Raw genomic sequence first — 25208 nt, forward strand, 5'->3', positions numbered from 1 at the left:
TTTGCAAAGCATTTTGAGTTCCTCAGAGGAAAAAAGGCACTATGTAAGTACACGGTACTACTGTTGTCATAAATTTTGTCAAAACAGTCATGGGACCTACATTTCCTGATAATCATGAAAACTATACAACTCTCAGAAAAGCATTTGTGTTGTATCCTAGGCACAAGTTTTTGGGTTGTTCACTGCACAGGGCAGAAGCAGTCTTTGACCCTGATCCTGTGAATTCTTAGGCACAGGATCACAGGACCAACCCCCAACTAAATCATCCCAGGCAGGGCTTTGTCAAGCCTGACCTGAAAAACCTCTAAGGAAGGAGATTCCACCACCTCCCTAGGTAACCCATTCCAGTGCTTCACCACCCTCCTAGTGAAAAAGTTTTTCCTAATATCCAACCTAAACCTCCCCCCTGCAACTTGAGACCATTACTCCTTGTTCTGTCATCTGGTACCACTGAGATGAGTCTAGATCCATCCTCTTTGGAACCCCCATTCAGGTAGGCTGGTACCAGAGGACAGACAGGAGGAAGAAGATGTTTTGAGGGACACTCCCGCAACTTCAAGCCAAGAGACTGTGGCTGACCAGATGGGAGGAAGACGACATCAGGGAGGCGACAATGAACCACACCATTTTAGCGGCTGGTGGATTGTTAAGAGATCTGCTCACCTGAGGGTGATGGACTTCCAAGTTGTTACGATTTTATAGCTAGACAAACTGATTAACGCAGTAACTGCAAGAATAGTCCGCCTCTCAAAGGAATATTAGATTATTAGTCATTTCTGGCGTGTTTTATTGTTTTAAAAGAGAAGGGATGTGACAATATGAAAATGTTAGCTGACACGTTCTGGCAGCATACTGTTTCCTGGGGCAAACTCTTTGGAAGCAAGAGCTCCTGGAGAACTGCGTGAGAAGCCATGAGGCTGAAAAAGCCATGTTGTAAGCAGCCACAATAAAGCTGGAGTTTTTTAATTAACCCTGCATCAGCGTGAGATCTTACATGACAGGTGAACCAGACACAACAAAGCATAAACCACTTCCTAGCAACTGAGGCCGAAATTCATAGAAGTATGTAGGCACGTAAACCCCAGATTTATGTACTGTGACAAAGTTCCTCCTCTATCTTGGTGGGTCCTGCGCTTATTGGCAGATTTTCTTGCCTCAGAGATTCACCATGTGGGTTGGGGAACAGTCCAGAGACCTTCCCCTCTGGAAGAACCCACAGTCCAGGTCAATTGGGAGGTTTGGGGGGAACCCAGGCCCGCCCTCTTCTCTGGGTTCCAGCCCAGGGCTCTGTGGACTGCAGCTGTCTATAGTGCCTCCTGTAACAGCTGCATGACAGCTACAACTCCCTGGGCTACTTCCCCATGGCCTCCTCCAAACACCTTCCTTAGTCTCACCACAGGATCTTCCTCCTGGTGTCTGATAATGCTTGTGCTCCTCAGTCCTCCAGCAGCACACCCTCTCACTCTCAGCTCCTTGCACCTCTTGCTCCCAGCTCCTCACACTCACACCACAAACTGAAGTGAGCTCCTTTTTAAAACCCAGATGCCCTGATTAGCCTGCCTTAATTGATTCTAGCAGCTTCTTCTTAATTGGCTCCAGGTGTCCTAATTAGCCTGCCTGCCTTAACTGGTTCTAGCAGGTTCCTGATTACTCTAGTGCAGCCCCTGCTCTGGTCACTCAGGGAACAGAAAACTACTCATCCAGTGACCAGTATATTTGCCCTCTACCAGACTCCTGTACCCCACTGGTCTGGGTCTGTCACAATACTTACATCCCAATTTTAGGCTGCACAGCAATTCACAAAACTCTCGCTGAACCCTGTAGTCTTCTAAACTCAGTGCCTACATTTTTGCAGTAAAAAGGTTCTTACATGTCTGTTTCTGCCTCTGAGCATATGCAATGCTACCTTACTGTAGGCACCCAGATGCCTAATCTCCCACCTAAACCCCACAGCAATTCCCAAACCAGGGGAAGATAGTGTTCACCTGCTTAACTTGTGTGTGGGGCCAAATCCAGTAGGCCTGCTCACAGGCTGCCTATCGAATCGGGTCCCTCAGGCAAATTCACACAAAACAGCTGGGGGTTGAGGACCTCCTTCATACCTTTTAGCCCAGTGGTTAGGATATTCATTTGGGATGTGGGAGACCTCCAGTTCAGGTCTCCCCTGCACCTGATGAGAAGAAGGGATTTGAACAGGGATCTGCCACCCTTCAGGTGAGTGCTGTAACCAGTGGGCTATGGGATATTCTGATATGGGGCTTCCTCAGTCTCTTCTGTTGAATTTGTTCCACTGTGGCTAAACACTTAGCATTTGCAGTGTTGTAACTGTGTTGGTCCCAGGATATTAGAGAGATGAGGTGAGTGAAGAACTATCCAGATCTAAAAGGCTAGCCTTAGACCAAATGGTGCCCCAGGCAGGGAATGTCTTCGGTGTCCCCCCTCCATTTGTTAAACTTTTGAATACATTATTTTTATTGCGTTTATAGCCCATTTCATGACTTTGATGCATGATTTGCATGTCATCAAACATTATGTGTTAAACATGGCAAAAGAAGTAACAGTATTTCTTTTATATTGTTGCATAGATAGGGATTCAATAGATATCTCTTGCATTTCATTAAATATGTCCTTTTATGAGTCACTATTTACACTCTTCAAGTCTTAAAACACAAGCATGCTTTCCTAATTACAGAATAAAACAAGGTTCACATCTGGGCTCTCACTTCACTTCAGTTTGTTCTTATATCTCACTGACTGACTGGCAATGCCCCACCGCTTATATACCCGTGCGGGGATGGCTGACAACATTCTAGCAGGTTCAAGGAAAACGTAGTTCTCAGATAATCTGGAAGGTTACATGAGATTCTACAAAGGTCCAGAACGTACTAGGATGTTAGTGAAAAATGAATCCATATATGGAATACCTGAAACATTTTACTTCAAACATTCTATTTCCCTTTTGTCGCCTACAACAAAAACAGCCCCCTAAGTCCGGCACCCTAGGCAGTCGCCTGCTCCTAATTCTGGCCCTGCAGACTTGAAGAAGAGCTCTGTGTAGCTCAAAACTTCTCTTTCACCAATAGAAGTGGGTTCAATTGAAGATTTTAGCTCACCCACCTTGTCTCTCTTGAGTCATTGGAGCAGAGGACTGGATCCTGAGTCTCCATGTCCTGCACGAGTTATAAATTAGAGTCATTCTCATAAAAAGAACAGGAGTACTTGTGGCACCTTAGAGACTAACAAAGTCTTCCAGTATTGGGAGGTGAGAAAGTGGAATATTGCCCTTCCAACTCATGTGTGCTCAATGGAGGCTAGCTCTAGTGCACCTCACAATCTAGCCCTTGAAATCTATTTGAAGTGAATGCTTCCAAAATACAATGCTGTTGTCTAGATGGGGTATTTTGGAGGGCAAACATATTATCTGTATCTCAGCAATTTTTAAAAAGGTATGTCAGTAATTTTTGCACAGTCTGACAGTTACAGTCTGCATTCATGAGGAGCAAAAGAGGACATTGAAGCTCAGTCATTAAATCATTTGAGCTTCTCGTAATTCACCAAACCATAGAGATCATGTCTGCCCTTATAATCGTATGGCGTATTGCAAGTTTTTTCTAACATTTTGCACAAAGCGGAACCATCCATCAACACTCCAGAACATGTTCTGATTCTGCAGGCATTCATTTAATTGCAACGTCTTATTTCAAAATGTACAAATGGCTTAGAAATATTGCAAACTCATGTTTATCTAATGTTAAGCAAACAAGTTTGAAAAATTCATTTGCTCATACTAATAGACTATAATCCCAAGAATATAAATATTATTCATCTTAGAAAATAGTACTGGGAATGCCATATTTCTAAACTACTTTAGCAATATAGTATAAAACAACTTGTGCAATACTGTAAGCTGTCTAAAAATTAGAAATGTTGAACCAAAGAAACAATCTCTGTTTACACATCATGTTGTACTTAATCACATTAGTCTCAAATATGCCTTGATGATTTTTGTACTTAAGATGCCACCATTGTTTATTTTTCAATTTCTTCATTAATGCTGGATTCAAACAGCATTAGGCATAGTTTGCTGAGGTGCTGGCATATCTTTTAGTGCAAAAATGTAATCATGGTTGTCAATTATAAAACTGATTGCATTATATCTCTAAGGCACTTCTGCTTCACATCATTTAGAAGAAAAAGAGGTCTTTAAATCAATCTTACAAGTAGCATCTTGTACAGAAAAATAAAATTAACATCCAGTTCATTCATTACTTATACTAACATTAAAAGTATATAGTGATTGACAAAAACAACCTGCTGTGACAATAACGTAGTTGCTAATTACAAACAGAGATGTGATTCTGATGGGTCATAGCTTGATAAACAAAAAGATCATCATGTGTTTCACAGGAGCCTCTAGCTCTCCATAATGTTTATTGAGATTTGTTTTTGTGTGGCATAATGTTTTACCGTATAAGTTTGGTAGGGCTGTGTAACAGAGTCCTTGGAGGCCAGGAGGCCTAGTGCGTAGCACATCCAGTTTCTAATCTCGTTTCCCTGTGGGAAGGGCTTTCAGTCTAGTTCCTAACCCTTGAATGTGACCTAGCTTCACCTTAAGGGTTTCAACAACCTTGCCCTCTCCTTACTAGAGAAGGAGGGGGGTGGGAATGACGCTTATGCCCCTCTTGCAACAAGGGCAACTGGTAGGGGAGCTAGGGCTATCCCTCTCCACCGGGCTCTGACAGTCAACAGTGTCTGGTACCTTGGAGTTTCCTCAGAGTTACCTCCCTCAATCACTTCCTACCCTCTTCCCCATGTCTTCAAGTCCAACATAAGTTAGGAAAAGAAAAGACAACTAAACCTTCAGCACCAACTGGGCTAAAGCAGGCAGTCTTCTTCCTCACAAGGAGGCTTCTTTGGCACCCTTGTTCTGAAGCCCTTAGGGTAAGTCTATCTTCCTCCCTCTTCGGAGCTGAATTTTGCTCCCTTTTGAGCTTCCTCTGCAGGTCTGGAGGGGCAGGGCTAGCTGGGCCCTGTATTATCCTTTAACTCCTTCAGGGTCAGTGTGGGGTTTGTACACCCAATCACAGGCTGCTTCATCCATGAGTGATAAAGGTTATACAGGTCATGAGTGGAAGTAATATCTGCATGCCGTGATACATCATCATGCATTCTGTACGAGCATTATGCCATGTATTACACAGAAAATCCAGTTTAGAACTATTTTAGGGGTGTTTTCTATTTTACTTTGTTGGAACCACTTCTTCCATCCTCCCTAATGTCGTTGTGAGTCCTACTGAGCATGGTTCATAGGGAGAAAAATATTAAGCCTCTAAAATGACCCGTACACAAAGATGTCTCAGCTTTAAAATCTGAACTCTCGGGACGTTTAAGAGCGGGACAGCACTATGTGCCAGGTTGGGAATCTTCACTTTTCAGTGCTCTGAATCTCCTGTGTCTAGCTTTCAGGATTACAAATGGTCAGAATTTACACACATTCCTGACCCAGGACTGAATATTGCCCACCCTATGCCTCAGGTGAGGGTAATTTTTGGGTGTGTGGGAAGGGGGAGGAAGGGGGGTCCTGGAGTACGGTAGAGAATGGCTGCCTCTTCCTGAGGACTGAAAAGGAAAAGACATTTTATGAGTGGTTATTGTACACATTTATATACAAAGTGGAAATTACATGCTACTCCATGTCTCATCCTACCTACTGATGGCTTGCTGCTGGCAAAGCAGATGTTGCTCTCAGGCTGTTGCTTGGCTGTTTGTAAATAACTTCCTTCAGTGGCATTCCCATGAGCATATCCCTTCTCTTTTGCAGTGATTTTTTTTTCTTCTCTAGTCCCTCTTACTTGCTGTGACCCCAGTTGCTGCTAGACTTCATTAAAACTTTGGAGTGCCTGTCTGTTCTGACAGGTGTAATTATCTCTGCAGTATTACCACTAATTGCTAATAATTACTATTTCACTCTTTTTGGATTGTCACAGGTTTAATGGTGTGAGTTTGGATGTGGGATACTGTATTCCAGCCTCCCTGCCATGTCTCACCCTTCTGTACTGACAAGCTTGGCTAAGAGTTCCAAGAATGGACAGTTTTCATAGCGGGAACCAGAAATGCTCGTACTGTGAGAGCCACTGAAAAGGAATTAGCTCCAAACAACCAGTATCCCCTGCCAACGTGGGGGGAGGGAGGGTCAGTCAAACAGAGAGGAAGTCTGGGGTTGGTGGAGGATATATTGTGTGAGATAAAGGTGAGTTTACTCACAGGAGGAGCTAACTGACTCCTGGAATTATGTGTACAGTAGATAGTCAGTAGGTCATTGGGGGATGTTTGTTTACTTTTACTTTGTAGTATATTGTACAATTAACTTTTATTAGGCATTAATCCTGGTAAAGTAATAAGAATACAATATAATTTGTAAGACAAAAGCGGAGAAAGTAGCAAATCTAGAGGGTGAATGTCTTTACATTTTGTTATCAAGCCCCCGAGCCAGCCAGTCACCCAATAATGCACATTTTGAAGAAGAGGATGGTCTTTTGGTTCAGGCACAAGATTGGAAGTCAGGAGATCTGGGTTCTGTTACTGGCATTTCCACAGACTTCCTATGTAAAGCTGCTGTAGAAGTGTGAAGTTGTTGTTCTGTGAATGGGGTAGGACAATGGGTAGACAATGCCTTTATTACTGGTTGAAATCAAAATAAATATATTTGGCACCTTAAAACAACCAAATTATGGGATTTTCTAAAAATAATTAATCCTTCCACCTAAGGATCTTAAAACACTTCAAAGCCTGACAACAACCTTCTGAGGTATGTAAGGGGATGTACCATATTGAGAACACTTAGCTGATCATGGAAATGCAGCCACCTTAGAGGTTAAATGTTGAAGCTCTTTGACAATGAATACCATTTTTACACAATGCTTTTAATGTCAACCAATAGCCAATATTGACAGATGAGTTGTTGACTCTTGAACAACAGCTGTATTATGGATTTGCTGAAAGACCCTTGAGTGTGAAGGTGCTACCAAGCAACTTTCCAACATTTTTATAGTTTTGGAAATAATGGTTCGTGTATTGTTTCCCTAAGCAATATTGTTCTGTATTAGAACAAAGTGTAATAACATCTCTGCTCAATACTGAAGGTGGTAAGGCATGAGTGCCTGCAGCATAATTCATGCTCTGAGTTCTGTCTCTTTATGCTCTTACCGATCTCAGAGCCAAGTAGAAGCTATTATATCAATTGAGTGACAAAGCACTCGCCTCAACATAGTTGATCTAAAACAGATGTTGCAGAAAGTCCAGTGGGGGTGGTAAAGGAAATTACAGTCTGCATTTAATGTTAATCTACATCTTCAGGTACCACATCTGCTGCTTCCACCTACTTGTATTGTACCTTCTTAAAAATACAGAGCTGTACAAAGCACAGCGGGAGGTGTCCTGGCTAGGGGTAAAAATGTGACTAGAGGATCCTTGCATCCTGGTGACCCCCAGTTTCCAGAATGGCCTTTGGTGCCAGGGGTAGCCAGCACAAATTAGAGCAGCCTTAAGACTGCTCTAACTTTAACAGGAGACTGGCATGATGCAAAGCAGACCCATGATCAGGGGAACATAAATGGCAGATGAAATTTCATGTTGATAAATGCAAAGTAATACACATTGGAAAGCATAATCCCAACTATACATATTAAATGATGGGGTCTAAATTAGCTGTTACCACTCAAGAAAGATCTTGGAGTCATTGTGGATAGTTCTCTGAAAACATCCACTCAAAGTGCAGTGGCAGTCAAAAAAGCGAACAGAATGCTGGGAATAATTAAGAAATGGATAGATAATAGAACAGGAAAATATGATGTTGCCTCTGTATAAATCATGGTATGCCCACATCTTGAATACTGTATGCAGATGTGGTCACCCCATCTCAAAAAAGATGTATTGGAATTGGAAAAGGTTCAGAAAAGGGCAACAAAAATGATGAGCGGTATGGAACAGCTTCCGTATGAGGAGAGATTAATAAGACTGGGACTTTTCAGCTTGAAAAAGAGGTATAATTGAGGTCGATAAAATCATGACTGCTATAGAGAAAGTAGATACAAGAAGTAGTAAACAACACTTCCTTAACACAAGAACTAGGGGTCACCAAATGAAATTAATGGGCAGCTGGTTTAAAACCAATAAAAGGAAGTATTTCTTCACACAACGTAAAGTCAACCTGTGGAACTCCTTGCCAGAGGATGCTGTGAAGGCCAAGACCATAACAGGGTTCAAAAAAGAACTAGATAAATTCATGGAGGATAGGTCCATCAATGGCTATTAGCCAGGATGGGCAGGAATGGTATTCCTAGCCTCTGTTTGCTAGAAGCTGGGAATGAGTGACAGGGGATAGATCACTTGATGATTACCTGTTCTGCTCATTCCCTCCGGGGCACCTGGCATGGGCCACTGTCGGAAGACAGGATACTGAGCTAGATGGACCCTTGGTCTGACCCAGTATGGCCATTCTTATGTTATTATGATTAAAAGTCTTTAGGGGCAGTTGAGGATTGAGGTTTATAATCCTAATGGGAAAAATGCCTAATTTATATATAATAAGCCAAATCGCCACTTATTTTAGAGACTATCCCCCTGAAGTTATCAGCGGCCCCAAATTTGCACCCAGTGCAAATTGGAATTTGTCATTGTTTTGAATGGGATAAGGAGCAGGTCCTTTACTTAATACTTGTTTGAAGAATTTCCAATCCTCTATATATTTAAGGCATGTTTCATTCTGTCTCTGAAATACTGTTCCTTAACAACAACAAAGCAATTAGCATCACACATGTAAAAAAGTCCTGTGGGGCTGTAAATTATTTACCATCTTTCACCAGAATGCATTTAGAACATAATATGGCAACAGCAATCCATTTCTTCTTCATGTTATTGAATGGTCAAAATCACAGTTGATTCCTTCCTGTCTCTGGCACCCATCACAATCCTTTGATCTATACATTTAACTTTCTCTATGCCCATTAGTAAGGATGTAATATTTTAGACAACATTATTTTCAGTTTAGTTTCCCAGGCAGATTCAATAGGCAGCATCAAAACATTATTTGTGGTGCAGCAAGACTGATATAGTAATTCCTAAACCACCCTTAATTGAAGGGTGGCCTCATCTAGCCTTATAAGCTAGTATCAGCAGATGTCATTCAGGGTGGCATTTGACCCCTGAAGTCTTGTTAATTCATTTGGCGTAAGCCAGAAACTAATTGAAACTTGATAGGCCAAATCCATTCCTGGTGTAACGCCACTGAAATAACAGGGATGAATTTGGCCTGAGAAATTAGACAAACAGGACTGTACTGTGGATATACATTTGCATGACAGAAGGAGAAAACCATCAAGGAGAGGTATAGGAAACGATTTGTGGGAGCTACAGAGATACTGTTTTCCCTTACATAAGATAATTGACAGAGGTTGTAGAGACCTTTTACTTTTTAGAAAAACAAGTACTCAAAAACATGTCATTTCTAATTTTCTTTAGTGGGACTTTTATAGCATTTGGGCTCTGCATGTGAGTCCCTGTACTCCCGGTGCCTTTATAAACAGGAGACTTATATTTGAGTGAAAGCCACCACATTACATGCAGCAGCTTGCAAAAGTACAATAAATATCCTTCAAACAAATCCTCATGTGCCCTGACTACAAAGTGAATTGAAAGCAACATACGGTGCTGGAAAGAAACCATATTTCTAGGCAGGATTGTCAATAGATTCCTAGTTTTCCATTGCATTCGTTCTAACTGAGTCTTCCTATTGTACCCTACTCCCCACACACCTGCAGCTCATCTCCACTGTGCCTAGAGTTGTGACATTTTGGGGGGAAACAAGGCTTCCTTTAAAATCATTGTAGGCACCCTTTTCTAGTGGGGTGTCTGAACTTAATTGGGACCATTCCAGTTATCCTGATTTTTATAGGGACAGTCCTGATAGTCAGGGCTTTTTCTTATATAGGCGCCTATTACACCCCATTCCCTGTCCCGATTTTCCACACTTGCTATCTGGTCACCCTAGTTGGGAAGACCTTGTGTGCAGCAATCCAGCTTTAGAGACCACAACTCCCATGATGCCTTGGGGAAAGTGAGAGACTTCCTCTTCCAGGGAGAGCAGGCAGTGGGCTCCATTTTCGGGGGGAGAAGCAAGATTGCTGGAGTGGAGTGCTCTCCATACGAGGAACTGCTGCTAAGAGCCTGCTGGGGCTTTGATCAAGTAGGGAGCTTGAGAGGTGGTTGGTGGCTTCACTGGAGCTAGGGCAGAGACTATTGCTGTGCCTAGAGCTAACTGAGGTGGGCCTGCAGTGAAGGAACCGAGTAACCCCCACTCTTGTTTGGGAAAGTACTTGCAAAGGAAGGGGTCCAGCAGAGAGCCTGAGGAGAGGCAGAGTGATCGTCCCATAGAACCAGTATCCATTGCTGACCTTTGGTGGGGCCAACTCCAATCGTCAGAGGGGTTGTGCAGCTTGTTGCCTTGGCTGGACTGATGCACAGAACTAACAGAGCGCTGTCTCCAGCAGCAGATCTTCAAGTACGCCCACGCAAGCAAGTGTCTAGGACTCTGAAATCCAGAGGAGTGTACACTCTGAGGTGGAGTAAATAGTGGCAGTGTAACTGCCAGTTAGATAAGTTTCATTTATTACTGTATACTATACTTGTTAGTGGATTTTATTTAACTGCCCCCTGTGGATTTAAATTAGTAGTGACATTTAATCTTAGTCTGTTATACCCGGTTTCTTAAATTGTTAAGTAAATGAGTGTTAGCTCTAGTGTAAGTATGTTGGATGTATATTATTTATAATTGGTATTTTTGAGTTAGACCCATGCTGCAGATGATGATGATGATTTTATTAGAATAGGTTTATTCCTGGAGGTTCCCTAGGCACACCATTGTGTGTACCGAGGCCAGCAAGGTGGAGGCACCGCCAATTGTAAATTCCTTTAGGAGTAAAGGGACTGCAGCAGAGGGGTGGCTTAAAGATGCCTACTTATCCAACATCATCATTGGGATACTTCAGGATGTCCTTTAATGTCAACAACATCAGGTGCCCAGGCACACAGGTGAGTGTTGCCTGCTCCTGAGTAACCCAGGGAGGAAAGGGGGGTTACGTAATAATTAAAAATGGCCAGTTGTGTAGGGTTGGTAAATGTAGTAATTTAAAATTCAGTCAATAGAGAATTAAAAATAGCAAACACTATCTCCTTCTGCTGCACAACAGGAGCAGGAAGTAGAGTAGGAGAGTAGATTAAAGCAGAACCCAGGGTTAGCTTAAATACCTGAGCCACATTGTGTATTTTTAAACAGAAATTTCCACTGAACTCAGTGGGGATTTCTGATTAAAAATTAATGGCACAGAAAGACTCCCCCCAGAATAAATTACAAAGCTGGAAGATGGGTCCAACCTGGTGAAGAGTTGTTGGAATAGATTTCCCCTCCAGAGGGAATTGCTCTTCTTGACTGTAAATGAGAGGCAGAGAAAGGCAAAGACATTCCCAGGCAGGAGGATTGTTATTCCTACTGTAAAGTTAACTTACACCAGACTTCCCTAGTATCATTAGAACAAATTCAGAGGCATATTAAGTATTAATCAGCTCTACTTATCTGGTAACATCCAGAGTCTTCATCAGAAACTAGAGTGCACTGTTTAGGAAAAGGAGGGATTATAGTCTAAGGACTATAACAGGGATCGGCAACCTTTGGCACACGGCTCACCAGGGTAAGTACCATGGCGGGCCGGGCCAGTTTTTTTTACCTGCCGCGTCCGCAGGTTTGGCCGATCGTGGCTTCCACTGGCCGCGGTTCGCTGCTCCAGGCCAATGGGGGCGGCAGGAAGCGGCATGGGCCGAGGGATGTGCTGGCTGCTGCTTCCCGCCACCCCCATTGGCCTGGAGCAGCGAACCGTGGCCAGTGGGAGCCGCGATCGCCAAACCTGCAGACGCAGCAGGTAAACAAACCGGCCCGGCCCACCAGGGTGCTTACCCTGGCGAGCCACGTGCCAAAGGTTGCCGATCCCTGGACTATAATAAACTCTATACGTGTTGTGACAAAGTTCCTCCATCTTGGTGGGTCCTGCGCTTAATTGGCGGATTTTCTTGCCTCAGAGATTCACTATGTGGGTTGGGGAACAGCCCAGAGACCTTCCCCTCTGGAAGAACCCACAGTCCAGGTCAATTGGGAGATTTGGGGGGGGAACCCGGGCCCGACCTCTACTCTGGGTTCCAGCCCAGGGCCCTGTGGATTGCAGCTGTCTATAGTGCCTCCTGGAACAGCTGCATGACAGCTACAACTCCCTGGGCTACTTCCCCATGGCCTCCTCCAAACACCTTCCTTATTCTCACCACAGGAACTTCCTCCTGGTGTCTGATAACGCTTGTACGCCTCAGTCCTCCAGCAGCACACACTCTCAGCTCCTTGCGCCTCTTGCTCCCAGCTCCTCACACTCACACCACAAACTGAAGTGAGCTCCTTTTTAAAGCCCAGGTGCCCTGATTAGCCTGCCTTAATTGATTCTAGCAGCTTCTTCTTAATTGGCTCCAGGTGTCCTAATTAGCCTGCCTGCCTTAACTGGTTCTAGCAGGTTCCTGATTACTCTAGTGCAGCCTCTGCTTTGGTCACTCAGGGAACAGAAAACTACTCATCTAGTGACCAGTATATTTGCCCTCTACCAGACTCCTGTACCCCACTGGTCTGGGTCTGTCACAGTGTGCTATTCTGAAAGTATTTATTTATAAGCTTTTCTGTAGGGTTTAGCCCCATAGTACCTGGGCACCTCTCACTAGTGGTGATTTTACCCTTGATAGACCATGTGAGGTGGGGGGAAGTATCATTATCCCCATTTTACAGATGGGCAACTAAGGGACAGCAAGGTTAAATGACTTGCCCAGGTTCACACAGGAAGTCTGTGTCAAAACTGGGAATTAAAACCCACATTTCCCAGTTCAGTGAATAACCACAAGTTCTTCCTTCTCTCTTTGGAAGGATGATTAAGGATTTTACAAGGAAGGGGAATTTTTCGTATGGATTTTAAGTAGTAACAGGATAAGTTTCAGAAAACTTAATTAGAACCTTTGTTAACAAGTGAATTAGAACATGAAAGGCTTTTGTTAAAATCATAATTTTTTGGCTAGTTAAAAATGGCAGAACTTGCTGGAAGGAACATGAAGATGAGACTTAAGGAAAATCTTCCTGAAAATGATTGTCAAATAATGGGGTGAAAACACTCAGATTTCCACCTGTGGATTCTTGATTCCAATTACCTGATTGTAGGCCCCAGTCAGGTAGCTAGAAGCACAAGTGCTCAGATTTACAACCACAGTTCACCTTGCTGGGCCAATAAGGTAGGTGCAGAGTTTGTTGATTCATATGGCCACTGCAAACTGCAAGGCTGGGCCTCGGCCCGGAGGAAAATATATGCTGATATTTTGAAAACAAAATGCATTGTTGTTAATGCAAGACTTAGACCTGGCATTTCTCCCCTCAGAAATACTGTCCTGCATCCATAGAAGCAGATAGTACAGTCTGAATCTGCATGATTTTGTCCACAAGATTACATGCAATTTCCTCAGTGAATGAAGGCGACCTAGATTAACCAGACTTTCTACAACTCAAATAAATCTACTGATTGACACTTAATTGACCTAACCTGTTTTGCTTCCTGCGCAGCCACAGTAGAAGCTGGTCAGAATTTTTTTCCTCTGTGGAAAATTTCATCTTTTCATAAAACAAAGAAACACCAGTCAGTCAGACAAGGAGTCAGTCCAAGTCAGGTACCAGTAGGTCAAAGTCCAAGATAGGCCAAAAGGCGAACAGACATACATCAGGCAGGCTGGGGTCAGGTTACCAGGAGATCAGGTTATGCACCAGGTTACAGACAGCAATTTAATAGTGAAGGCAAGGACAAACTGATTTTTTTAATATTTTTATTTTTTGTCTAGTGAAAACAAATTTTTTTAGCCAAAAACTAACCCCCCAAAATTCTAAGTTTTTCAACAAAAATTAAAAATTATCATTAAAAAATTCAACAAAAAAATTAAAAAGAAAAGCAGATGCTTTCTGTAGAAATATTATTTAGTTGAAAACCCAATTTTTTTTATCAACTTCTTTTGGCAAATTTTTGACTAGCCCTAGCCACAGTAGGACACAATCAGTCCGATGCAGCTGGAGACTTCCAACTTCCTGAGTCAAACTTCCTCAGGCCAATTCTATTGGTGAGTTCCATGTTTCGAATGCACACAATCTGGCCCTAAGGTGAGGTTCTGTCATTCTGGAAAATTGTAGAAAAAGGTGTGGTCATACTGTTGTCACTAGAGACTTACCTCAGCTTGGTTATAAGTACCACTTGTACAGGGAGTTGAACTGTGTCGGTGGTGGTGGTGTCTGGTAGTTGCATCTTTTCTTCATTTGTATGAAGAGCTTCATACTTCGTTTAATTTAATATTAATTATACACCAGAGATGTTTATATATTTGTATGGAGGGGTCTTAGATTGAACATAAGAACGACCATACTGGGTCAGACCAAAGGTCCATCTAGCCCAGTATCCTGTCTTCTGACAGTGGCCAATGCCAGGTGCCCCAGAGGGAATGAACAGAACAGGTAATCATCAAGTGATCCATCCCCTGTCGCCAATTCCAAGCTTTTGGCAAACAGAGGCTAGTTATACCATCCCTGCCCATCCTGGCTAATAGCCACTGATGGACCTATCCTCCATGAAATTATCTAGTTCTTTTTTGAACCCTGTTATAGTCTTGGCCTTCACAACATCCTCTGGCAAGGAGTTCCACAGGTTGACTGTGCATTATGTGAAAATGGGGTAATGATTGTTTGGGGTGTTTTGAACTAGGATGTCTGTATTTGGGTAACTGCATTGGGTGAATTCAGGACAGGTGTATACTTGATACCCTTTACATGGTTGCATAAATAAAGTATTTTTAAACAATGATTGAAGCAGAGCAATGTAGAGGGAAAAAATGGTTTCATAGAATATCAGGGTTGGAAGGAAACTCAGGAGGTCATCTAGTCCAACCCCCTACTCAAAGCAGGACCAATTCCCAACTAAATCATTCCAGCCAGGGCTTTGTCAAGCCTGACCTTAAAAACCTCTAAGGAAGGAGATTCCACCACCTCCCTAGGTAACCCATTCCAGTGCTTCACCACCCTCCTAGTGAAAAAGTTTTTCCTAATATCCAACCTAAACCTCCCCCACTGCACTTGAGACCATTACTCCTTGTTCTGTCATCTGGTACCACTGAGAACAATCTAGATCCATCCTCTTTGGAACCCCCTTTCTGGTGGCAGCCAGCCCGCCTCTGCCTGGGAAATCTTCCTCTAGAGAAAAAGAGCATTAGTCTGTGCAAAAAAGCAGAAAACATATTGGAGTTCTGCATTGAAACTCAGCAATGTGCTTGTTCTCTCAAGAAACCAGATCCAAACCAGGCTGTCCTATCCTACAGAACAATCAGAGAATGCAGTGGCTTAGATATGATTGGTGGGAATTTTCCCAGTGGTGGTTGCTAATCATTCAACGCTGGAGTTCAGGTGCAGTTCTTCAACTTGTCTTTGGATAAGACTACCTGCAATTCACAATGGTCACTGAATTTAAACATACAGTTGATGGAAAAGGGAACAGTGAGAGAAAAAAACATTAGAGAATGAATGAGAGTCTCTGTTGTATGCTGTGCAGAGAAACTTATGTATTTTTTCACTTAACCTATGCCTCAACAGGAGAGCACTTACCCGTGTCAGTATTCCAGCAAGCGCTCCCGTTGGGGTGCAAAGTCAGCGAAGCTCCATTGCAATTCTGTGGATTCCACTTCTGATCATTGGGAAATGTTTTCAGAAATCAGGGACTCTCTTGGAGGTTTGAAGCATCTGACAAAGGATCTTGTGTGGACTCCACTGCAGAAACAATGCCCAGACAGAGCAGCACTCTCTGCTTTACTTCTTCAGAGAGTGCCAGCTGTGTCTGGATATTGTTCTTGGGAATTTGGGGGGGAAATGGTGGCTGTAGTTTTTCACTTTACCTGTGCCTCAACAGAGGAGCACTTACCTTTCTCAATATTCCAGCAAGTGCTCCTGTTGGGGCGGTAGGTCAGTGATGAACCATTTGGATACTTTGTTTATGACTTCTCATGAATGGAAAAAGTTTTCTGAAACCAGAGCGCCTCCTGGGGGAGTGGGGGAGAGAGAGAGATTTTCAAAGGAAACCCCAAGAAGAAAATATTCTACACACAGACACAAATATAGAACTAATGTACTTCCAGTCTGGCTTAAACATACTTCTTTGGGAAAGGTGACCTCCTGTACTGGCTTTTCTATCAAATGTAGAAAAGCTATTTGCCTGGGCAATTTTCAGTAGAAGCCACTAAATGGAGGATCTCACCAGGAAAAAACGAGCAATGTGCTTTGAAATTTGTCTCTATCAACGAGATCCAAACTAAGCAGCACCTTCCATTTAAAAACTATTGCTAAACACATAGAGCAAAACGGTCAGAGAAACAGACAGGGAAAGAGTGAAAGGTGGACAGGCAGAAGGCTGGATGGAGAGAAAGCAAAAGACAAAAAAAGATGAGTGAGATATAAGGGGAGAGATGCTGAGAAAAAAGATTGGGAACAAATAGGAATTACCAGACACAAACAAATCTATGGTCCATCTAGTCTAATTTCCTGCTTACAGGGGCCAACATCAGATAACTAGATGTGTCCTGTGGCTTCCTTTTCCCAGGAGAAGCACCAGTGTTTTTACCCAAACTATGCTGCTAAGGTTCAAAAAATCAAGTGTCAGGTCTGCAGAGCAGAGCAGGACTTACCCATCAGTGTGTGAGTCTCATTCTCCCCAGGTCCAGGCTGACTGAGATGTCTCCAGGCAAAGCATCATCTCGTCAGAGGCTCTGGCAAAACTGGGCCTCAGAGGCAGCAGGTCTCTCCCAGGGCTTGTGGCCATTGGTCCTGATGGGTCCCAATTCATCCTAAGTGAAGCAACTATTTTTTGACATGTTTGCAGATGGCTCAGCATTGGCTGATGCAGGTGTGCATTCTAATTTTGTATTTGGTAGCTTGCAACATTTTTCTTCCACTTGGACTTGGGCGAGGTGGGGAATGACCCATGGTTGTTGCATATACACATAGAAAAAGCAATTTACTGGCACTGATTCTTTCCTAACCATATAGCACCTTATCCAGGGCCAATTTTTTCACACATTCCCTCAAACCTCTATTGTTAGACAGTCTTAGAATGTCTATCATCCCCACTGGTGGCAGTCAGTATTATAATGGGGTAGAAGAATATGCTATCTGGTAATAGGCAGGCATGATGGTAGGAATGTTCCACTAATCCTCCTCAAGTAATTTGTGCTGCAAATGTTTACAACAGCTTGTAGGCTTTTAGCAATTGCCTGGAGGAATAGAAGTCTAAGATAGAGGGATTCGGGTTTTTAATAGTATCACTGAATTTCTGAGATTGTTGCAAAGTATTGATTTATTTGCTGGACAGTTCCCTCATAAAACTGCACAAAGTGGCAACAAAGGAAGCATCATGTACGCTAAAGGACATCATCGGAACAGGATCTAAATGGTGTTTTTATTTGTGCCGATTATGTTGTTACCTTTGTCTAAAACAATAAATCTTGGGACTGGAGGTTTGGGCTTATAATAATGAACTATTGTGCTCACCAAAGGTCTGAGGACTTGTTTTCTCTCAGAACAGACCTATAGCCTTACCTCTATTAGGCGACATCACAGTCATGTTTGAACTTTTTTCTATCACCATAGGTAATTCTGGATTAGTTAATCCTTCCCCCCAAACACACGCTCCCCATTTTCTTTGCAACCACTAAGTATAGAGATTCTTTCAACTTGCAGGATATTCAATCAAAACCTATTCCCCAACATAAACATGTTAAAAAATCCAAAATTGATGACCTTTCCAGCAAATTCTATTTACTTAAGAGCTATCAGAAGAGAACTCCCTCTTGAAGCAGATGTGCTGGCTCTGGGCTCTCACTGTCCCACTCTGGGCATAGGGTAGGTAAGACCCTGGGTACCCCAAGGAAGCATGAGGCATCTTGCTACCATCTGCCTTTAGCCTGAGGAATCCTTGTCTGTGCCAACTCCACCAGCCATGGGCAACATAAGTGCTCTCCTCTAGGACTTGCAGGCCCCACTGTTTCGCTACAGGATAGCAATAGGCACACTCCAACCCTTGAGCCCTCTGAGTGTCATCTTGGTCCACTGACCCCTCACACTGTTCACAGATTCACTGCTTCCATAAAAACAGTACACCCCAGCTTGCTAGTTCCACCTCAGAACACTGCTGTGCTTATTACACAGCACTTATACTTGATGTCACTATAAACGTATCTAAGTTTATTTAACAAAGCATACAGATTCAAGTAATAGCAAGTAGAAGCATTGGAAACAAATGGTTACATATAAAATCATAACATCCATTCTAGAGCCTAGACTTGAGATACTCTCATGTCTTGTAGAGTAATACTCATCTCAAATCCTTGCAATGTGTTATGGCCATGCATGGCTGTGGTCCTCCTTTCTTGAGATGAGTACTTTGTGAGCTAGCTTCCCAAGTGAAGGATTCCAGGTGTTTCCTTGCATCCTCAAGCTATACTGTAATAATCCTTTGTCTTTAGTCAGAAACAGGACACCTCCTGCTGTTTGTTTCATCTCGTGAATTTCCTTTCTTGTAGATTTTGCAATCTCTTCTTTCGCCTGTGTATGCAAATAGGCCCATCTTGTGAGGCATACAGTATGCCAATGACCAGACAGGAAGATAGGTGACTGCTACTTCCTGCCTGAAAGGAACATTTCCAAGGAATGTCCCCTCTTGGTGACCTACCTTAACTCTAAGACCTGAGGAACATAACTTTTGGTATAGATATGTAACTCTAAATATCATTTGTACATATGTTTTCCAATGGCTATGTTGACCAGTGGACCACTGGTTCTTTGGTAGAGACCTCACAAGCCACCCTTTGGAGAACTGTTCTGCATAGAGGGATCCGCTGGATCAGATTAAAAACTTATGCACCTCCTGTGCCCTCTGACAGTTGCCACTAAAAGGTCCCTGGGTCACAGCAGGGGACAATCTGGGAAAAGGGAGGGGAGAGAGGGCACTCTGGGGGCCAGCAGTGTCCATTGTGCAATTTAGGGCATGTTTACATAGTGGTTTAAACCAAAGCTTTTTGATGCAAATCAGGTAACTCCCACCAACTGTTTTCAATTCACATCATGTAAACACAGGGCAGTAGTCTGCTGTGAACTGAAGGCAGAGTCGTCTTGACAGGTATTCCATAGTCCTTGACTTCACTGCTGGGCAACATGCATCCTGGGATCGTTAGAGGCACCTGTCAAAATCAGTTAGTCGAGAATCCACGAAGCTAGGTTCATGTCCCACCCCTGTCCCACCCATCCACCTGGGCTGGGCTTTTCTTGGTGTAGTAAGGAATCTTCCCTTTATGTGTACACCATATCTGAAAGCTAAGCATCGTTATTATTTATTCTGTCCCCTTGTGCATGTGCTGACAGGTTCTCCATGTTTGGAGACACCAGATCTTTTCCATCCCAGTTCTCTGCTGAAAAAAATCCTTTATTGAGATTCATTCCACTCTTACTCCTCCCTTTCTTCATCTCTCTGATATTCATTTAAAAAAACTTGAAAATTATCTTTTAAAATTCATTCCATCTGTGCTGTCTCTTCTCTTTCAGCCCTAGGTCACAGAGCACACACGGAAAATATGTATGTTCATAATGAGATAATAAATAATGCAGTGGTCTCATTCCGATCTCATCCTTTCAGCATATCTGTGGATTCTCGTGCTCTGAGCAGTTTGAATTTCTCAGCATTGCTATCTTTGTAAGATCTATGGGCTGACTCCCTGTTATGATGTACTTAATGTGAAGGACACAGACTAAAGCTTGTGATTTTTGGGTAGATATTTTGTTTGCTTTTTATTAAGAAATTAACAGATGCATGGCATTGAGCTCATAATTAGGTAGGGGCTTGTGCACTGAGAGTCCTGATGCAGCTAGGCTCATGCTACACTCCACTCTGACCTTTGGAGGGTTGTGCCCCGAGAGGCACATAGTGGTTGTGTGGTGGTGGTGGTGGTGTTGAGCATTGGCAGTGGATCCTGCTAGGCTAATTAGATTGAAAGAGGCAAAAGAAGACCCTCTGAATATTTGGACATGGAAGCAAGTTCCCCACCTACTCATAGGTTCTAGATGTCTACCTCATCTACAGTCAGAACATTTTCAAAGGGTAAAAAGGTTGAGTCATCTGCATAAAATTTGATTGCACCATGATTGCTACTTAAATTTAACTCAAAAATAAAACATCAAGTTTAAATTTATTTCTTTATTGCTGTGTATTTTGTTGGCAAGTTCTACAGGTTGGCTGCATGCAGATACTTCCGTTGATTTGTCAGTCTGGACACATGTTGTTGTTAAATAAAACTTGTTAATGGTCACTAATCTCCTATCACCACAGGCTAGATGACCCCCCCCCCCCCCAGGGACACACCTGTTGCAGGGGGCCAGAGAGTCAAGAATCTCTGTGATATGAATCTTGTGGGGCTCTCTGTGCAGCAGCCCACACTAAGGAGAGGGTCTTGAAGGGTTCTTAAACCTGCACATCCTGTGGCTTCCCAGGGAAGAAACCTGCTCCACCAAACATAAGAGGCCTGGAAACCCCCCAAATGGCTCTCCTGCCTCCTGATGTCCTGTGGCAGCATGATTCCTGTGAGATTCCCATTGGCTGGCTCCCCAGTAGCAGGTCTGGAGATAACTGAGAGGAGGCAAAAGGGGGTAGTGTTACAAAATGTACAGTACCAGGTCCCCTCCTCTTTCCCTTCCCACCCCATGTCCTGTCCCAAACCCCTATGGAGCACTGAGCCCACCAACTCTAGAAAAGAAGTATATGAGGGCTCCAGGAAGGATAGAAACATGATGCAGTGGCAGCAATAGAATATTTAATAAAATACACTCTGGTGTGAGCTCTGGTGTTTTCTCTGCATGTTTAAGGTAGGTGTTATCTAGCTTTCACGAGTTTTGCCTAGCTCAAGCAGAAGCATTGCCAATTTGTTTTGGGCCCTTTTCCCCTCTCACATCTGTATGCTAATCCTAATTGGTAAGGGTGATGAGCATGTTCAGACTAGTGATATGGAGCAATGATAATGCAGCAAAGGAAAGTTGCTTATTACTTGAAATGATTTATTTTTAAACAAACAACTCTAAAGGCTTGTTAATCATAATAATAATAATTATTAAAATGCATATGCCACTGCAGCCAATGGGAAACCTCTCTCCTCCTACATACTTCGGTATTAAAAATAGTATGTTATCCCATTATCCTTTGACTCAGTTACCAAAGGAATAGGCCCAATTGTTTAGAGGACATGTTGCTGTTTGGATTTGCATCTCCTTAGCAAACAGTAGCAAACTGTCATTTCACAGGCATTTGGCAAAGAATTCTGCCACTTCACACGTTACAGTCTATTAGATGTAAGACTTGAAAACTTGATGTCTTTTTGGTAAACTGCCCAGCCTGTAAAGTAGTATTATATAACATAAATAGTATGACATAACAATAGGGCAAATGATGCTGTATTGTTTTCTTGGTAAAAACATTGTAACCTGAAATCATAATCCTTGCTGAAAAAGGAAACTTTATTTTCTATCTGGAAGCTCAAATAATGTAGGTTCTTATTTATATTATAGCAGCACTGATAGATGTCAACTGAGATTGGAGCCATTGCCTTAGGCATTGCACAATCGCATAGTAAGTGACAGTCTCTGCCCCAAAGAGGTTCCAGTCTAAATAAACCAACAACAAAAAATGTAAGAGAAGGGAATTATCATTCTCATCTTACAGATGGGGAATCAGGCACAGACAGATTACGTGATTTGGTCAAGGTCATGCAGAACAGCTGGGCAGAACCAGGAATTGAACCCATGTCTTCTGGAACTATAAGATCCTCCTTCCACCCTAAGTGCAAACTCAAGCCTGGGCTACATCTCAAACTTAGGTCAACCATCTATATTGCTCAGGACTGTGAAAAATTTCACACCCTGTGCGATGTAGTTAGGTGGACATAACCCCCACTGTAGACATAGCAAGATTGATGGAAGAATTCTTCCATTGACCTAGCTATTGCCTTTCGAGGAGGTGGATTTACTATGTCGATGTCACTTTAGTAAGTGTCCGCAATACAATGGCATAGCTGCAGAGCCTCTGATGGGGAGAAGATTGTGGCCAGGCACAGCACTTGCAATGGCAGATGTAGACTATGGAATGAGCCTGGAGCCCTTTTTATCAAACTGTGAATCCTGTCCTAACCTGAAGAGATGGAAGTAGAAAGCTGGACAGACGTTATCACATCTGTAAGACTTTCCTATTCAAGGGGTTAAATATTGAGGCTTTGGGGAGGGTATTCATATTTTAGCCAAAGCAGTTAATCCATCCCTTTATTTAGATTCCCCATTGTTCATACAGCATGTAAGTGTCCCATATTCCAGCTATCTGAGTTATTAGGGAATGGTTCATTGCATTTTAGGCATAATCATTATTGTGTCTGATAAAACATTTCATCTGAGTTCATTTGAATTAATTTATTATATGATGAAAGACTAGTTTGTGGCATAATTCCCAGATTAGACAGCTCTTGGTAATGGAATCCCTTTGTATATGTGAGTGACACTAACATATTTGCTGTGTTTGTGTAAATATTCATAGAGAGATTTTCTATTTACATCATTATGCAGTATGTACACAGTATATTGTATTTTTGCAAAGACATTTTTGGAGTAAACAGACTGAATACTCAAAGTCGTTAGTGTTAGGGAATGGGAAATGGCAAACTTCCATACTCTTCTGTTTAATAGAGCTTTGTTGGAAAAAGGTCTCTGCTGTAGATGATTTACAGCCTTCTGTTAAAGTGCATATAATAATTTAATTAAGTGACAAACTGCCAGTGTGAGACAAAGCTTAGTTTTGTTTAAGAAAGAGAAGTACTTTACTAGTGTAATGGGAAGAAATAGATTAGGCTATGTCTACACTACAGTCTATGTTGGCAACACTTATTTCACTCAGGGGGGTGAATATTCCAACCCCCTGAGGGACATAAGTTACCCTGACATAAGCGCTTGTGTGAACAGTGCTATGTCAACAGGAGAGCCTCTCCCACCAATATAGCTTCTACCATTCACAGAGGTGTGGGTTTTTTTTGGGGGGGGGGGTTGTTTTGCCAACGGGAGAGCTCTCTCCCATTGGCACAGAACGTCGTCACCAGATGCAGTGCTGTATGTATATAGACATACCCTTAGAATAAACACAAATACAGAGTAGTTCAATTGTACACCTAGTGAGTTCAAAGCCTAGCTGAACAAAATCCCTTCTCATGGGTGTAGAGTGTTTTTGTGGAATAGAATTGCTTTAGATTGAAACACAGATGAGATCCAGGCCATTAAGTTAGTCTCCAGATTCTGTCCCCAACTTTAGAGTGATTAGTGATACCAGGTTGGGACCATTATTGAGATCCTCAGATCAAAAAGTTGAGATTAAAACTTTCCCAAAGTGAAGATGGGGAGTTTGAAATACCTTGAATCTCTGAAACCAAAGATTTTAATCTCAGCAGGATTTAACTCCGCTTTTCATCCTTCTGCGGTAACTGAAGGCCATGCATTTTACTGTGGAATAGAGTTGGTCAGAATTTTATTTTTCCCAGTGAAAAATTGAAAACTGAATATTTAAATTTGGAAATGCTACTGTGGTATCTTATAAGAATTGTAGTTCAGTAGCCTCATGCTATCATTCTCATTTATAGGCTGAGCTCCCTGGTCAGACTACATATCCCATGATGCACTCCAGTCTCCCCCTGGGTGAGGGGAAGGACATGGGTGTCCTGTGGCTAAATTTCTCAATGAGAGATGAAGTTCTGCTGGAGAGCCTAACTCGTAGGGAAATGAGGCAACTGAACTACAGCTTCCATAATGCACTGCAGCAGCATATCAAAATAGCAATATTTCCATTTTTGGCCAAAATATTGTTTTGGTTTTCAGATGACAAACAAACATTTTCTGTTTTGGGATGTTGGGTTTTTGACAGAAAATCAACTTTTTTTTTTGGTGTGGAAAGCAGACCCTTTTGTGAAAAAATAATTTGAGAACCCATTTTTTGTGTGTGAAAAAACAGCAGTGGGGAAAAAAAATCAGCAAGCCCTACTGTGCAGATATCTTTCAAACAAGATGATAAAATAAACATTTACATAATTTATGTATTTTAGCACAGTGTGCCTGTGGTGAATTGTTTACTTAGTTGTGAACTATCCTGTGACTAATACTTTGGAACAAAAACATTTTGAAAAATAAAAATGGAAACTCAGTCTCTGTACCAGATGACTGGAGCTAATGTAATGCCTAGTTTTTAAAAAAGACTCCAGTGGTGATCCTGGAAATTACAGGCTGGTAAGCCTAACTTAAGCTATGTCTATACTGCAATTTTTGTTGGTAAAACTTTTTTGTTGGTCAGGGGTGTGGGGGAAAAAAACCACACCCTGACCGACAAAAGTTTTACCAACAAAAAGTGCCAGTGTGGACAGCACTTTGTCGGTGGGAGACAAAGCTACTGCCCCTCATTGGGGGTGGCTTTATTTTGTTAGCAGGAGAGCTTTCTCCTGCCGACAAAGAGCAGATACGCTGCGTACCTTACAGCAGCGCAGTTGAAGCGGCAAAGCAGTGCCGCTGTAAGGTGGGCAGTGTAGACGTAGCCTGAATATCAGGCAAATTGGTTGACACTATAATAAAGAACAAAATTATCAGACTCCTAGATAAACATGATATGTTGGGGAAGAGTTGACACAAATATTGTAAAGGGAAATAATGCCTCACCAATCTATTAGAATTCTTTGAGGTTGTCAACAGGCAATGGACGAGGTTGGCCCATCGATATAGTCTACTTAGACTTTCAGAAAGCCATTGACGAGGTCCCTCACCAAAGGCTTTTATGCAAAGTAAGCAGTTACAGGATAAGGATAAGCATAGGAATAAGTGGTCGGCTTTCACAATAGATGGAGGAAAATAGTGGGGTTCCCCCAAGGATCTGTGCTGTTCAACATATTCATTAATGATCTGGAAAAGGCAGTGAACAGTGAAATGGCAAATTTTGCCGACG

The sequence above is a fragment of the Emys orbicularis genome, chromosome 10, assembly GCF_028017835.1.
Source record: "Emys orbicularis isolate rEmyOrb1 chromosome 10, rEmyOrb1.hap1, whole genome shotgun sequence".
In the NCBI taxonomy this organism is placed as follows: Eukaryota; Metazoa; Chordata; order Testudines; family Emydidae; genus Emys; species Emys orbicularis.